The sequence below is a fragment of the Microtus oregoni genome, unplaced genomic scaffold (assembly GCF_018167655.1).
Source record: "Microtus oregoni isolate MIOR12 unplaced genomic scaffold, Mior012 000016F_ref0000370, whole genome shotgun sequence".
NCBI lineage: Eukaryota > Metazoa > Chordata > Mammalia > Rodentia > Cricetidae > Microtus > Microtus oregoni.
Window position 1 is genome coordinate 19,042,849 of NW_024543075.1, and position 15,495 is coordinate 19,058,343.

The 15,495-nt window shown below is 50.0% G+C and overlaps 1 protein-coding gene across 1 annotated transcript in view; it reads left to right on the forward strand.

Annotated features, from left to right (window-relative positions):
• The window catches only part of Gsg1l (GSG1 like), a 190,765-nt gene that overhangs the window by 123,765 nt on the left and 51,505 nt on the right, over positions 1–15,495 (forward strand). The gene's annotated exons all lie outside the window — the stretch shown is intronic.

The following is a 15,495-nucleotide window of genomic DNA, read 5'->3' on the forward strand; positions in this document are numbered from 1 at the left end:
GGAGGAGGAAAGGGTGGAAGAGGAGGAGGAGGAAAGGGTGGAAGAGGAGGAGGAGATTCTGAACGGGTCCCATACAGAGACCCGATGGTGACATACATTAGTTATGTTTCTTGATGCTATGACAAAGATCTGATAGAAGCCACTTAAGGAAGGAAGGCTTATTTTAGCTCACAGTGTAAAAGTGCAGTCCACCATGGCAGGGAAGACACGGAGGCAGGAGCATGAGGCAGCCAGCCACCGCATCCACAATCAGAAAGCAGAAGATGTCTCCTCACTCCCTTTAGCCTTTCCACCCCAGCCTAGGGAATGGTGCCGCCCATTTGTGGGGTGGGAGACGTTGCCGTGCTCCATTAAACCTTTCTCGAAACACCCTCACAGACATGCTCAGAAGCTTGTTTCCATGGTGATTCTAAAGTTTATCAGGTTGACAATGAAGATTCACCATCGCAGATGGCTATGTCAACTGCCCTAATCAACACACCACATGCCTGTGTTGGAATGTCACACCACCCCCAAATATGTACAGTTCCTGAGTATCGCTTAAGAGAAAAACACTAAACCAGGGTCATAGCTCATTGGCTGCCAGCTCACCTAGCTCATGCACAGCCTGGTTCCAGCTGCAGTGTCACAAAAGTGTATGAATTATTTCAATTAAAGATTTAAAATTACACAGTTTCAAAAATAAACAAACCAAAGTTGTAAGGATGTTCCAGATTGTGTTGTATTTATATTTATATTTATACAACTAAAAGTCACCCAAAGAGCATCTCCCAGGACTTGGGAGGTGAGGCAAGAGGATTGAAAGTTCTAGGCTAACCTGGGCTACATAGAAAGCCCCTGTCTGAAAATAAAACAAAGCAATAAAACAACGTTTCAGCCTTGCATTAATGAAGGAACAGTGCTCAAGGTCTGCGAAAACTATGCTGAGACCCCAAAGTGGGTCACAGGGTTTCTGGTACTTTGGGGACTGTGGGGGGACTATTTCCACACTTGTGGCCTTTTCCCCACCTTGTGGTGTCAGTGGAGGGGTGTTGGATCCTCCTCTGTCCTCTAGGCAACAGAACCTTAGTCCCAGAAAGGCTGCGAGCAGGCAGGACAATTTCTGCTCTCCTCCAGCTCCCGGGGAAAATGCAGCTGATGTAGGAAAACAAGCCATTTGGAAAATTCCTTCACATTCTACCTCACTGTGGGCTTTCAGTAAGATCCACGTGGCATAAAGAGACACCTGTCCGTTTCCCTGGAAATAACCAGCTGTGTGAATTCAGCAACAGCCTATTTTGTTACGTAACGAGAAAAGGAACTTTGGGGATAAAATAAAAACTAACAAGGACTTGAAAGCTAGGGTTTGCGCAATGTTTTAAAGGTGAGCTATGGGGCCAAGCACAGGGTCTGGGGCATGGGAGAGGTTTGGTCACCGTTGAGCAGGGGGGCTCAAACTCTGGGAGGGTTCCCCCTTCATTGCAGACACCCCTAGCCTGAGGAACTAGGTGGGAAGGAAAGAGTGGCTACCTCCATCCATCATGGAGCCTGGGAACTAGAACATTCTCTGGTTCCACTCTAACTCATCTGAGAAGGTGAAGCCTTCATCTCACCCCCGATCTGAGGGGATATTTATGAGTCCACTCCTGCCTGTGACTGACAAGTGTGTCTTCCCTCAGCCGCAGGAGGCTGGGGTGGAGTACCGTGCTCAGTCCCCACCTTCCCTAGGTAAGGGCCTTACAGTCACACTTCCTTCTGTTCTGTGGCTTTGGCGCTTAGTCTGCTTTGGAGATTGGGGATTCATGGTGGCTTTAGATCTTGCTGTAGCCTCCCCCAGACAGGATGAGTTCCCTGGGAGCCTAATTCCACTCTTTACCTCACCCATCCAAACTCAGGCTGTAAGAACCTCCACCCACGACTCCCACTAGCTTGACCCTTACCTTGCCGTAGCTCACTGGGTCTTTTGCCCACGCCTCAGAGGGCAAGTGGTTAGGTAGATTTTTGTGGCTCCCAGTTGCAGAGAGTGACACACAGGTTGGTTCATGGCATATCCCAGCACCCAAGAGGCTGGGGCAGAAGGATCATGAGGTTGGGGCAGGTCTGGACTACATAGTGAGACATAGTGTCTCAGAAAGAGAGACGGGGAGGAAGAAGAAGAGAAAGAGCAATGCTGTGTTCATTATTTCCCTGACACTGTGACAAGCCCTGGCAGAAGTGCTTGCATGGTGAAGGCTCATTTTGGCTCACAGCTTCAGAGGTATTTCAGCCCATCATAGTGGGATGAGGGAGTAGGGGGTTGGGAGGATGGGGAGGTGGGGAGAAGCACGCTCTATCCACGGTAACAGGAGTATGTGGCAATGCTGTTCATTCACATCATGACGGCCCAGGAAGCAGAGATGACAGGTCAGAACCTAGGTCAGGCATAACCTTCCCAGGCCCCTGGTGACCAGCTTCTGCCATCCAGTCCCCACCCCCTAAAGTTTCCATAGCCTTGAAAATCATGCCACAGTATGGGAGCCAAGCACTTAAAACATAAGCCTGCGAGGGATACTAGAGATTTAAACCATAGCAATGTAGAGGATCTAAGTCATATAAATGAATATTTGCATATTATTAAAATTATTTTGGTTGAAGGTGATAAGGGCCTAATTAAATCAGATGAAGGAAGAGAGGGTGGTGATAGAAATTAGTTTGTTCAGTAACTGGAAGTAGGGGCTGGCCAGGCATTGGGCACAGCCATGTTCAGGCCCTTAGGGTATCGCCTGCGTTAGCAGTCATTCACCGACTCTGTCAGTATGGATAGAAGGCTTGTCGTGGGACTCCAGACTCATGGAACTCCCAGAGGTAGAAAGGTCTGCTCCTGGAGTTCTCTCCATGCTGTGGGCTTAACACTTGGACCAAGCGGGGTCTGGGCCATGGTGGGCTCAAGGAAATTTGCTGATGGCAAATCCAGATGGATTGTTAAGTCAGAGGACTGACAGAGGCTCTGAAGTGGAGCCAAGGGACTTAGGCTTCTAGGAATAAGCAGTTTCTTCACTAAAAACTATGAACGTTTTCATCCCTATGACAAAATACTAGGGAAAAATAATTTTAAAGAGTGATGGAGGTGGGTCTTGTATCTTATCTGTTGCTTTCATTGGTTAACTAATAAAGAAAACTGCTTGGCCTGATAGGACCGAAAATTAGGTAGGCGGAGTAGACAGCACAGAATGCTGGGAGAAAGAAGCCGAGTCAGGCAGTCGCCATGATTCTCCCACTCCAGACAGACACAGGTTAAGATCTTTCCTGGTAAGCCAGCTCGTGGGCTACACAGATTATTAGAAATGGGTTAGATCAATATGTAAGAGCTAGCCAATAAGAGGTTATAACTAATGGGTCAAGCAGTGTTTAAAAGAATACAGTTTCCATGTAATTATTTCGGGGCATAAGCTAGCCATGCGGGAGCCAGGGTGGCCGGAACGTAGCCCGCTCCGCTCCTAACACAACAAAAGAGAAAGATATATTTTGGCTCTGGTTTCCAGAAGGTTCTGGCTATGTTCTGGCTGGTTCTCTTGTTTCTGTCCTGTGTAAAGCACAGCATCATGGTGCAAGGGCATGCTGTAACAGGACCAATCTCATCATGGTGGCCAGGGATGGGAGAGAGCCAGCCAGCCAGACACACAGAGGGACAGACAGACAGAGACACAGCGAGAGAAAGGGTAAGAGAAAAGGAGATAGGGAGGGATGGAGGGAGGTGGAGAGGCCAGGGCAAGACACAGCCTCCGGGAACACACCCACACTGACCTATTTCCTCTAGTCAGGCCCTATTCTGAAGTTTCCAGCAACTCCCCAGGTGAATATAAGCCTGTGGGGACAGCTGATGTTCAAACCCATAACATCCCACACTTGGTCCCAAGGATTTGTGGCCATCTCATAATGAAAGAGGCATTTGTTCTACATCCAAAAGTCCCCAAAGTGTTAACACTCCCAGCATTGCTCAAAAGTTGAAGTCTCAAGTCTCTTCTGAGACTCAAGAACTCTTAGCAGTGGGTAAGAGTTTTAAAACCCAACCAAGCGAGCCATAAAGAACTAGTCACGCACTCTTGAGAGGCCATGCATCAGAGCACACATTCCTGCTTCCAAACTGGAGTTATAGGAAAACGACAGGCAACAACTGGCCCAAGAAAAGGCTGAAAGCCAGCAGCCCGTGCTGATTCCTGTAGCTCTGTGTACGGCACCTGGGACACGCGGTGGCCTGATGCAGGTTCTGAAGACCTGGGGTAGCATCAGCACCCCTACCACCATGCAGGCTGCGGCCCATTTAGCTTCTCTCCTGGGCTGCTTCTGTGTTTGGCCTCCTCAGCTGACGCTACATGCTTCTGGCATCTCCAACTTCCCCGTGGTCTCCCTTGGCAGCCCCCACAACGCCAGCCTCATCCCCACCCCCACCCCTACAGTTTCACATACTGCTCTCTCAGGGGCTGCCTTCAGCGAATCTGGCTCAGCTGCACAATGCCTGCCTTTCTGGGCCATCCTTTGAAAGCTGGGTGGAAGCCTGCATGTCCCTGCCACCCTGTATGTTCTGTATGTCTCAAAGCTAGCACAGCGTGCATGAAACCAGGGTCTGTCAGCCCTTGAATAGTGGCCAGGCCACCTTGGAATGCCAGCAAAGCACCTGGGTCCTGACTTGGGAACATGCCTTGCAGTGCCTTCTCCTTAAGGGGTAGCCTTTTAGACATGATTTCATTTTTATCCCCTGAAAGTGGGTAGGGTCTTTCCGGTTTCACAAAACACCTTGTGAAGCACCTGCCTTTTCTGCTAGCATGTATCAAACTGTACACTGTCTAGGTTTCCTTAGGCCATCTCCAGACACACACATAACGTGTGGATCATATTCACCGCTCAATACATCCATGGATTTTTTTTTAATGGTGTCATTCTCTTTAACAACTATATCCTCTGTGTCAACAGCATTAAGTGTGATCCTTTTCAGACCGAACAAGAAACCTTCCGGACTTCTCTTCTCTGCCCTTTGCTCCTAATGATCACTATAAACTTGTTTAAAGTCACATTCTGAATGCCAGGGCACCTTAAAGTGTGTTGTGTCCCGCCCCCACCCCCGTCCCCCTCCCCGTGTCCCCCATATCCCCCTCCCTGTGTCATCCCCCCTGTCCTCCACCCCCAGAATACTCAGTCCGCTGCCTTTAGTCTTAGATTTCCACAGGGTCTCAGGCATGGAAACATGTTGGCAAGTTCTTTGCCACAATGCAACATGATATCATCTAATCCGGTTCCCCCAAAAACGTTTGTTTCTAAATGAAAGTTCAACAGTATTGCTTGTCTGCATTCCCAGCTCTGTCCTGGTCCTCTGCGCTTCCACCAGAGTCCCTCACTAAACTAAGCTCACAGCCAGGTTCGACGGCTTCTCTAGCCTGAATTTTCCAATTTCCAAACTTCTGAAATCCAATTGCAAGAGCTTCTCAAGCACGTGTCGGGTAACCGCAGCAGTGACCTCGCTACTCAGGCACCAATTTTCTGAGTATTAGTCAGACTTTACATCACTGTGACAGAATACCCCAGAGGAGCAGCTTAAAGCTTGTTTTGGATCCTGGTGTCTGAGGGTCCAGACCTGGGGTTAGGCAGGGTAGCGTGGGAGCCCAGCTGCTCACCTCATGGAGGCCAGGAGGCAGAGAGCAGGAGATAGAGGAGGTCAGGGCAATGTATAACCCTCAAGGACATGTAGCACCACCTCCTAAAGTTTCTAGAACCTTCCAAAATAGCACCACCAGCTGGTGGATCAAGTGCTCAACATAAGAGCCTATAAGGTCCATTTCATACACTAGCTTTAGATAGACCCTAAACTGAGGGTTCTTGGAAGTCAATCCCAGGCGCTTGTGGGAAGGAGGCAACCCCAGGGAGTGTGGCAAAAGTCTGGAGAAGCTGGTCAGAAGGACCAAAGCAAGGAAAGGGAGCACGGATGAGCAGGTGACCATTGCTGTCCACTAGATTCATAGGAGGCTTCAGAGCCCAGCCAGAACTGCTTGCTCCAAGGTTGGTCCCATCCAGCAGCGGCTTAGGGTCCCTCTTGCACCATGAGATTCCCATCGTCTCTCACCCAGGAGACCAAGGACTTAAGGAAGGAAGCCCCCAGGTAACCTAAAATTGTAGGAGGCCTGTGGCCTGGGCCATGGAGACAAGGCTTAGGGGCTGCTGTGGACTGCCACAGAAAGTCACATAAAGACTAGTGTATGATACTAACCAATGCAACTCTGGTGCAAACCACACAGACGCTTCAGTCCTTTCTGGACTGTTCTAACAAGGTTGTTGAGTGAGAAGGTCATCGTGACCCTGTGTCTCACTCCTGCCAGGCTTGCTCCAGCTGTTCTGGTGACCAGACCCAGACACTTCATCTCATCTGTATAAGCTCATGACAGTGTCAGGGGCTCCTGAATGAGACACTTCTAATACAGGAGAAAGTCTTAGGATTTAGAGCAGCCCCTCCCACTCCAGGCGTCAAGGACAACACCCAGTCAAATTGTTTACTTCCTAACAGGGTCTAGCGGGCAGTCAAGCTGACACCCGTTCTCAGCTGTGCCTTGGTTAGGGACACTGAAGTCACAAATACCACTAGAGGGAGGGGGAGGGCCAAGACAGCTCCCCTGTCTGGCACAAGGACCTAAGGGTCTACAGGAAGCATTGTTAGGCCTGGACATCCAGGACGCCCTTTGAGTGTGGAACTGTTGTAGGCTTTGCCTCTGCGGGGACCCTTCTGGCCCCTCTGTGCCCTGAGATCCTGGTCCCAGCCAAGCTTTCTACACACAGTCCTGCAGACATGGCCGTGACTGCTCTCCTCGCTGAACCTAGGTGTGCAGGGGCAGTACACGTCGGCTTCTGCCTGGGATCTTAATTCTGACTCTAAGCATCCATACTCCAGGGCTGGCGGAAGAGTCGACTTTGGAAATGTTCAGGCTCTTCACCCTATTGCCCTTGGTGCCTCACCATGGTTTTATAGTCTTATGTGATACCAGGCAAAGCTCAACAGGGTTTGGTCTTGGTCATAATTCTCTTCCTTATATAGGCCATAGTTCCCAGTCTTTTGGGGACTAGAATGTTCCAGAATTCATCCCTTTTTGGATTTAGACGGTAACATAGACTGCCCATTCCATAGCACCCAGAAGCAACCTGGCAGCATCCTGGACTCACGTGCCCACATTTCCACACAATAAGAGGACATGCCCCTGTGGGCAGCAGTGGTATCTGTGAGTTCAAGCCAAGTCATGTCTGTGGCCAAATGAGTTCTAGAAAAACTCCCAGGTTTCAGAACTCCTGGGAATTGTAAAACACAGTGCAGGAAATTAGTGTCAGCCTGGTATGGTGACTTAGACCTGTAACAGCAGCCAGGAAGCCAAAGCAGGAAGACTGTGGGTTCAAGGCCAACCTGGGCTACACGGTGAGCTCTAGGCCAGCTTGGACTACATAGCAAGGTCCTGTCCAGAGTCAATAGTTTCCATTTGTGTGATCCTACTGTTGCTAGCCAGGTGCTATGACATTGCTATTTTACAGCTGAGAAAAGTGAGACATGGACCCCGTCAATCACGCTAGCTTCACAGCACACATGCCAGAGTGCTGGGCTGAGCCTCTGCCTGCACCCACAAGGGCCTTTCTAGTCCAGGGCGCACTGCTGTTGGAGCAGACATGAATGGGGCTGGGAACTTCAGCCCCTGTGGTCTTACCACTCTGATCGAGGCTCCCGTCCAGTGCGCAAATGTTCTGTATGAGTGGCGTGTGTTAACAAAGCCACCAGGTGTACCTCAGCAGGCAGTGCAGTGGCCAGGGTAAACTTGGGGACGTGTGCCCACAGCTCATGGTTACCATGGAAAAGTATACATGGCATTCAAGGAAAGCCAGAATCTGGGTTTTTTTATGGAAGAGTCTCCTTACTTTTAATTATAAAAAAATGTTTTAAAAACAACTTTATTAAGGTGTAATTTACATACCATCATCTTTTCCCGTGTAAAACATGGAATTTTAAGGTAAATTTTAGTAGGTATCGTGATAGTCTAATTAAAAAACATTTCCACTAACCTTAAATAAATCCCAAACCCAGGAGCAGTTACTCTCTGCTTCCAACCCTGGGTGACCATTGCTCACTTTTCTTCCCCGTAATCTAGCCTGGTCTCCACATTTCCTAGAAATGGATCACGTGGTCTATTGCCTTTTATGAGTAACCTGTTTGAGATTTATCCATATTGCAGCAGGGACTAGACTCATTCCTTTTCATTGCTGGCTAAGTGCTCACTGTATGGACATACCACCTTTTCTTTACAGACTCCGCAGGTGAAGGGGGCGGGGCTATCTCTGCCTTTGGACTGCTGGAGTAATGATGCTAAGAACATTGTAAGAAAGTGTTTCTGTGGGCACATTTTGTTTCTCTTGAGCCTGGGAGAGGCTGGGCCACAAGGCTGAGTCACATGCTTTTAACCCTTGTACTAGTCAAGGAGACATCAACCTAGACCCTCAGCCCAGTCTCCTGCCCTGAAGGTCAGACCTCCCTCTTTCCATGCTTAGAACTAACCCAGTGTCCCATCTCTCCACCCTCACCCCAGAAGAATATGCTCCATCAGTTCAGGCTTTTGAAGATGGGAAGAAGCAGGAAGCATTTTGCCAGAAGGTTCCGTTTCCCCCTGACCTCCTCGGGGATGGGGAGTGGTCAGAGTCCAGGGCCTGTTGAATAAAAACAAAGGAAAAAATACAGATCAGTACTCGGCCATCTCCGGACCTATCTCTGTTTTGGTTGTTTGACTGAAGGTGGGGGTCTATCACCAGCTCTGTGTGCTACTCAAGTTCTAGTCCCTCAAGAGGTGCCACAGGCTACCGAACTGAGTTTGCCCTTGGATCTATGATTCTCATGGATATTTACTCCTATGGTAGAATAAGACCCAAGCTTCTCAGCAGGGACACAGCCCTTTGCTGCCCTCTCAGCCCCACCTCCTGTCTCTTGGAGCTCTCTTTGCTCCACCCTGGGAGCTTGGCCCTGGTTAGTCTATCCTGTCCAGTCATTCTCTCACTACTCTGCTGCAGCTCACTTCCCCTCCCCTCCCAGGGAGGTTCTTTGGGCTGGAGAAGAGGGACGGGAGGCACGGAGGAGGGGGCTGTGATGGGACTGGGTGTTAGGAACACTGAGGGGCCCCTGCCCAGCTCCTGGACTGTAAGGCTGGAGACAGAATAGCAGTGGGAAACAACACCATTTTTTTTAGATCTCTGCAGAGCAAGGATTGAGGAGTCCAAGGAAAGGAGAGGGGAGGCCTAAGCGACAAGGAGACAGAGGAAGATGGTGGCCAGGCCCACTATGACAGAAGGACACACCTATACAGAGGGAGACACAAGCCCAGAGAAGGGGAGGCAGAGCAGTGGAAGAAAGGAAGCATGAGGGAGACGGGCAGGGCACAGTCACATAAGCTCATCTCTCCCGCTGCCACGCAAAGTGAGTCCCAAGACAAGGCCCATCTTCCCAGCTTCTCAAGTAGCAGGATCAGGGTCTGCTTACACAACGAAAGACCCCGTCTCACAATAAAAACCATAAACATAAAGAGAAGACTGGAGGATGCAGTGGTGGAGTGTTCGTCTTGTGTGGGCACGGCCTTGGGTTCCATCCCTAGTGTACTGAACAAGTGAGCCCTAGACCCTCCCCCAAGCCCCTTTCCACTGCAACCCTGAGGAACCTTCTTTGTGTGGTTCCTTGTCCCAAATGGCAGTTCCTCACCCAGATACTTGTTCTTAACTTCCTAGGGTGAGTGCTAGGGGGTAGATGGAGGCAGGGACCCACCTGGGTCAGAGCTCCTGGAAGCAGTCCCTTTCACACCCTACCCCCAGGTAAACAGGTTGGTTTCCTTACACGCTCATGGTTCCAAGCTCCCTTCCTTTTTGAAGCCATTGGGAAGGCCAAGCCACAGGGGCTATGCTTATCCCTTCACATTGGAGCTTAAATGTTACCAGTAGCCTGGAAGGAAATGTGGGCATGTGGGTGTGCTGGGATATTGCAGGATGACAGCCAAGGACAGTGGCCAAGGAGCTGATGGCACCACGGTACGACTCCTATCAAATTCTCTATCTTCCTTCAGCTCCATCTGAGCCTCCGCTATAGGGCAACTCACTCAGCTCAAGAGGAAAGTGTTGTCTGCATAGCCGGAAGCTAGAATAAAAAGACCATAAACTGAGCTCCAGAGGCTGCAAAAAGCCCAGGATCATGACACTGGCAGCTCGGATGCCTTCGGAGGGCTTCCTGGCTTATAAAATCCACCTTCTAGCTACATCCTTGTGGTTTGGCAGCACCACACAGCTCCCTGCCATCTAGTCTCAGAAGGGCATTAATCCCTGTGTGAGGGCTCCACCCCCATGACCTAATCACTTTCCAAGGCCTCCCTTCTGATCCTGACTCCCAGCATCATGGCAGGTGAATTTGGTCGGGATATACCCTCAGGCCACAACAGCCGCCAGGAGGATGGAAACCCAGTGAGGCCAGACTTTCAGACTCTTACAAGAGAAGCCAAAACTCCCATATTTTAATGGAAATCCTCCAGTTTTTAAATGTTGGCCAAAAGCCTCATCCGTTCTCCTGGCTTTCACCAACACCTGCAGGTTGGATTCAGCCCTCCGGCTGCCAGCTTCTACCATGGCTGCACGTGTTTCTATTTCTGTATATGTAATGATTGATTTTACTTCAAGTTATGTCCTTCTCCTCCTTAGCCTCAGGGAACAGCCGTGCCAGGGCTCCTGCGGCTGCCCCCATGCCTGGCATTTAGATGATGTTGCATGCTGGCGCAGTGAGTGAGGTAGCAGTTCCAAGCATGCTACAGCACCCTGGGGACGGTGTGTGTGTGTGGGGGGGGATCCGAAGGTTCTCGAGGGAGCAGCCGGCAAGTGTGAGAATCCTGGCTGCAGGACAGGAAGCTCCTGGTCATTTGTGATTTAAATTCCACCACCTCCTTTGCTCTGTCCTGTAAGCCAGGGACTGTGCAGGCCACCAGGCTGTTTATACAGATGAGCCTGGCCCCAGGCACAGGGCCAGGGAGAAGCTGGCCTTTCGGGGATTGGAAGAGCTAAGGATTTTAACAAGTTTAATAAAAACGGAAAGTAAAACCCGAGCTGGCGAAACGGCTGGTTTCTATCAGTTTTAATGGACTTAAAGGACTGGTGGAGCAAAGGATGCTGGGAGCTCAGAGGCAATGTGCCAGGAGTCTGGAGGCAGGCCTGGGAGACCCAGGCATCAGCCCCAGGTCTTATCCACCTTCTTCTGAGTGTCCAGAAATCTCTCTAGGATTAGGCCTAGAGGAAGGGCTTAAGTAGGAAACTAGTAGGGAAACTGAGGTCAAAACTCCTTGGCAGAGGAAAAAATCAAGCTTATGGAATCCCTTAGACACACCGTGAAAGCCATGGTCTAGTGTGTCCAGGAGAGTTCACACTGCCTGTGCCCGACCCAAGAGGGACTTAATTAACCCCAGGCCTCCTATATCCTGTCTCCCCAGCAGTGCACCCAGTCTTTTGGCATGATACACCTCCACTCCATTTTTAGAGATGAGGAAAAGCAAGTTCAGAGAGATCAGCTAGCCTAAGTCACACAGTTGTGGGTGGGAAAGCCAGACCCAGAGCCCCGCAGTGTCTACCCCGAGCTTGCACACTGCCCCAAGTTTGTATTTATCCCACCTCTCCTCCCCACTGCCCTGAGCCTTTGTTCCCGCATCCCTTCTACTTGGAAAGGGATGGCATGAGCTTCCTTAGGACCCAAATCACTGTTGGGGTACGCACTGGATACTTTCTACTAAGGAAAATTGTCCAATAATCACTCTGTGGTCGGCTCTCAAGATGATGGCTTCAACCCCAGGATGGTCCCTACACAGTGTTCAGAGCCCAGTGACATGGCCTAGTGACATAATGGGTAAGGTCAGAGACCACTAATCACAGAGAAGGATGACGGTGTCCTGGTGTGACAGGACAGAGACACAGAGACAGAGAGACATACACAGAGTCATAGAGGGTCTTGGGCTGAGAGACAGACTTGGTGCTAAGCCCCGTTACCAATGCCAGCCCAGGGTGGTTGCCTCTAGTCCACACTTCCCACCTCCATCCTCCTCACCCCTGTGTAACAGCTGCTACCTTCCCCAGGGCTTGAAAGGCTCCTGGGTTCCTGGTCAAATGGACAGAGCAGCCGGAGGCTGGTCCCGGGTTGTGCTGGTGTAGGACCTCCTTAACAAGGTGACCAGAAGGCAGAGTAAAGGCTGACCCCAGTGCCTACAAGTCCAGTTAGAAAGACATGCTCAGTGGCCCAGGCCAGAGGCCAGCTGACAATTAGGCCAGGAGCCTAATGTCGCACAACACAGGGCCACTAAAATCAAGGTTGGGAGGAAGCAAGGACTCTGGGACCATGCTCACCATGGTTAGGAGCCCAGGGATTTATGAGAGTGATACCATCTCAGCCCCCGGCACCAGGCAGCAGAGCTGGGTCCAAATTTGAGGAAGCTCAGGAATGCATACAGCAGCTGCTGAGCCCCCAGAGGTGGCTGTGTTTGCTTACCTCTGTGTCTCTGGCACCTCATGAACCACTGAGAGCCAACCTCTCTGAGTCTGTCGGGTGAGAAGATTGCTGGCCTACGTAGCTGTCTGTGCATGTGGGTGGATCCTTCCTGTGGCTAGTGTACAGCCACCAGGGAGCTGGGTCCTAGCCTCATAGGCAGAAGTTGCGCTCTTTCCTGGGAGCCATCCCCAGGGGCTTGTGGCCTTCATCCTTGCTGCTAGAGCCTTCTGGGCTCTTGTTTTCTGGCTTACGATTAGCTTGAGGTCCAAGCTGCTGAGCCTTATTTGGTCTGAGGCAGAGTGGTAGTTTTCTGAAGGTCACCATGTAATTTTTATCTCATGATACATTGCCTGGTGGTGGCTGCAGGTGCAGAGAGGAGAGATGACAGCTGCCCTTGAGAAGATTCAGTCCAGATGGTGATCTTGGCTTTTGAAGACACGGCCGAGAACAGCAGAGAAAGGCTATTGTAGGCGGGGGTTGAGGGTGTGGTAGGGTCTCTGCCCTATGGGTCTCTGACTGTGCTAAGGTTGTAATGTTTCCACTGTGATTTTGCTTTACTTTTCCACACTCACTAAATGACTGTGGCTGTCTCTCAGAAACCTGTTCTCCACTCTTGGGCTATGCTGATCACATCCCACCCCTGTCCCATAGCCTGGTCAATCCAAACATCCCAGCTCCACCTCTACCACGCTTGATTCATGGATAAACATATAGTGTTCAGCTGTGAGATATCTGAGACGTTCTGTTGGGACCCGCAGCTGTAAGCTTGGAGCTGGTGGGGTCACCATAAGAAGAAAACCTTCCTGAAGCTTCAGGAGACCCAGACTTCCCTCCTGCTCATTCCAACACCTAGCTCATGCTACTCATGTGCACAGCTCACATGCCTTCAGTGTCTTGAGCTATTGTAGCATCTCTCACCTCAGTTACACCTGTGTCATCACCTGTGACCATGATCATTCTAACAGGGCTGGGATGGCTTACCACAGAGTACCAAGTCCTTGGTGAGGGGCAGTTTGGAGGCTCTTCTTCATGGAGCCACCAAATCCTGGGCTTGTAACTGTTTTACTACCACATTTTGAAGAGTTTGGACTTTCTGATTATCATATCAGAACCACAAGGTTCCTGTGAACTGGCTAAGCCTTTCTTGGGTCAGCCTGTGCCTCTGAGATATTAGTGGCCCAATCAGCAAATGCTGAAGCTGTACAAAGAAATCTGAATTGTATTAAATGTAACCGGGTTAAATTCAGCAACAGGAAGAGCTCTTGGGTCATGGATAAAATCAAGTCAATTCAATAATGCAAGAAGTATGCTCTAAGAGAGGTAGAAATGTGGATGAGAGAAGAATGGGTAAGAAGAAACCTAGAAAACAGGAACAAAAGTGATCTGGACAAGCAGGTTTCTTATCTGACTAAATAGAATTTAAGACCAAAAGAAAAATCATAAGGGTCAAGGAAGGAAATGATAGATATAAAAGAATAACAAACTAAGAAAGCATTTATTCATTGTAGTTATGCAACTACCTGGCAACACTGGCTTCAAAGTGCCAAGCAGTTGCTTATTATGATGCCCTAGCATCGTAAAATAGGGATGACAATTAAATACAACTCAAAACAATAACCAGCTGAATCTCATGAAGAAATAGATAAACCCCTAGTTGTAGTCAGAGGTCTTTAACATGCTCAGAAACAGGGAGACAGAAGACTCAAAGAAAGCAATTTGTAAGCTAGAATTACTAAGTATAAAGAGAATTATATTTCCTAGTCCCAAGTAAAGCCCTGGAGAACAATATAGCATTTTAGTAAGCCATTTGTCTTCCTGGACCTGCCTTTCCTCATCCCACCCCATCCCTCCAGACAGATGCCTGTATGGCCAGGGAGTCCAAGAGCCCTCAGAAATCTTGAAGGCCATGTCTCTTGATGGCGACTCTCTACCCAGGGACATTTTTCATATATAGTCTCTGCAGCTTGCTGTCCCAGAAGCTGCAAACTCCCCAGCAGCTACTTTGAGACAAGAAGTAGGCACAGGCTAGACCACCATTTGTCCTTGGGAAGGTGGCCGCTGGTCGAATCTGACACAGGACAGAAGATGGCTTGCCTAGAAGGGAGGGCTCCTATCTCCTGGGCTCCTGACTCTGGGTAGAGCCAAGTATGCGACACTATAAGACTTCCATAGGCCCGGGGGGGGGGGGGGCGTCTGAAAATTGTCCCCTGGGACATGGTTAGTATTTGAGATTGGCTGACTGAATAAGTGAGCAAACGGGCTGTGATGGAATGGAAAAACATCTGGACTTCGGGTTGAACAGGCTCCTGCTCAGATACACTGTTGCCTTTGTTGTGCTGCCCCGACCACGGTGTTTTCCTCTCTGAGAATTTAATCTATCTAAGAGCCTGTGGCCAGCTCGGATTGTCTGGGCCAAGGCAAGAACAGTGCAGGATGGCTGGAGTGTTTTGCAAACTGTAAAGTGCTTGAGAATTGAGGCTGTTATCTTAGGCTCTCTGGGGTGTGCTGCAAGACAGCAGCCTGTCCCCTGGCTCTCCTCACGTGCAGCAGTTTCCTGAGCAGAAGCTCAGAGCAGGACATGTTGTTCAGCTGATGCCAGGGAGAGAGAGGTGGGAGGGCCAGCAGGGAGGCTGGGCTGCTGTGGGCAGGGCTGATAATGTATCAGTCTTCAGCCTGTTGTGGGCTTGTCCGTGTGTGTGCGGCACTCTCGTGACCAAAATGGGGGAACAGGAGAGACTCCAGCGCAGAGCTGCGAATGGGAACAATCTCTGGCTTGTTTGTCTTCTGAACAGATGAGCTAGAAGGCTTGGAGGGTGGAGGGGACCGACGTGGGGTGGGAGCTAGCTAGCGAGAGGGAAGAAGCAGAGAGAATCAAAGGGACATTCAGAGAGGAAGAACAGAGATAGACACAAGAGGGGCAGCACAGGCCAGGGTGACAGATGTAGAGACTGATGAGAAAGTATGGG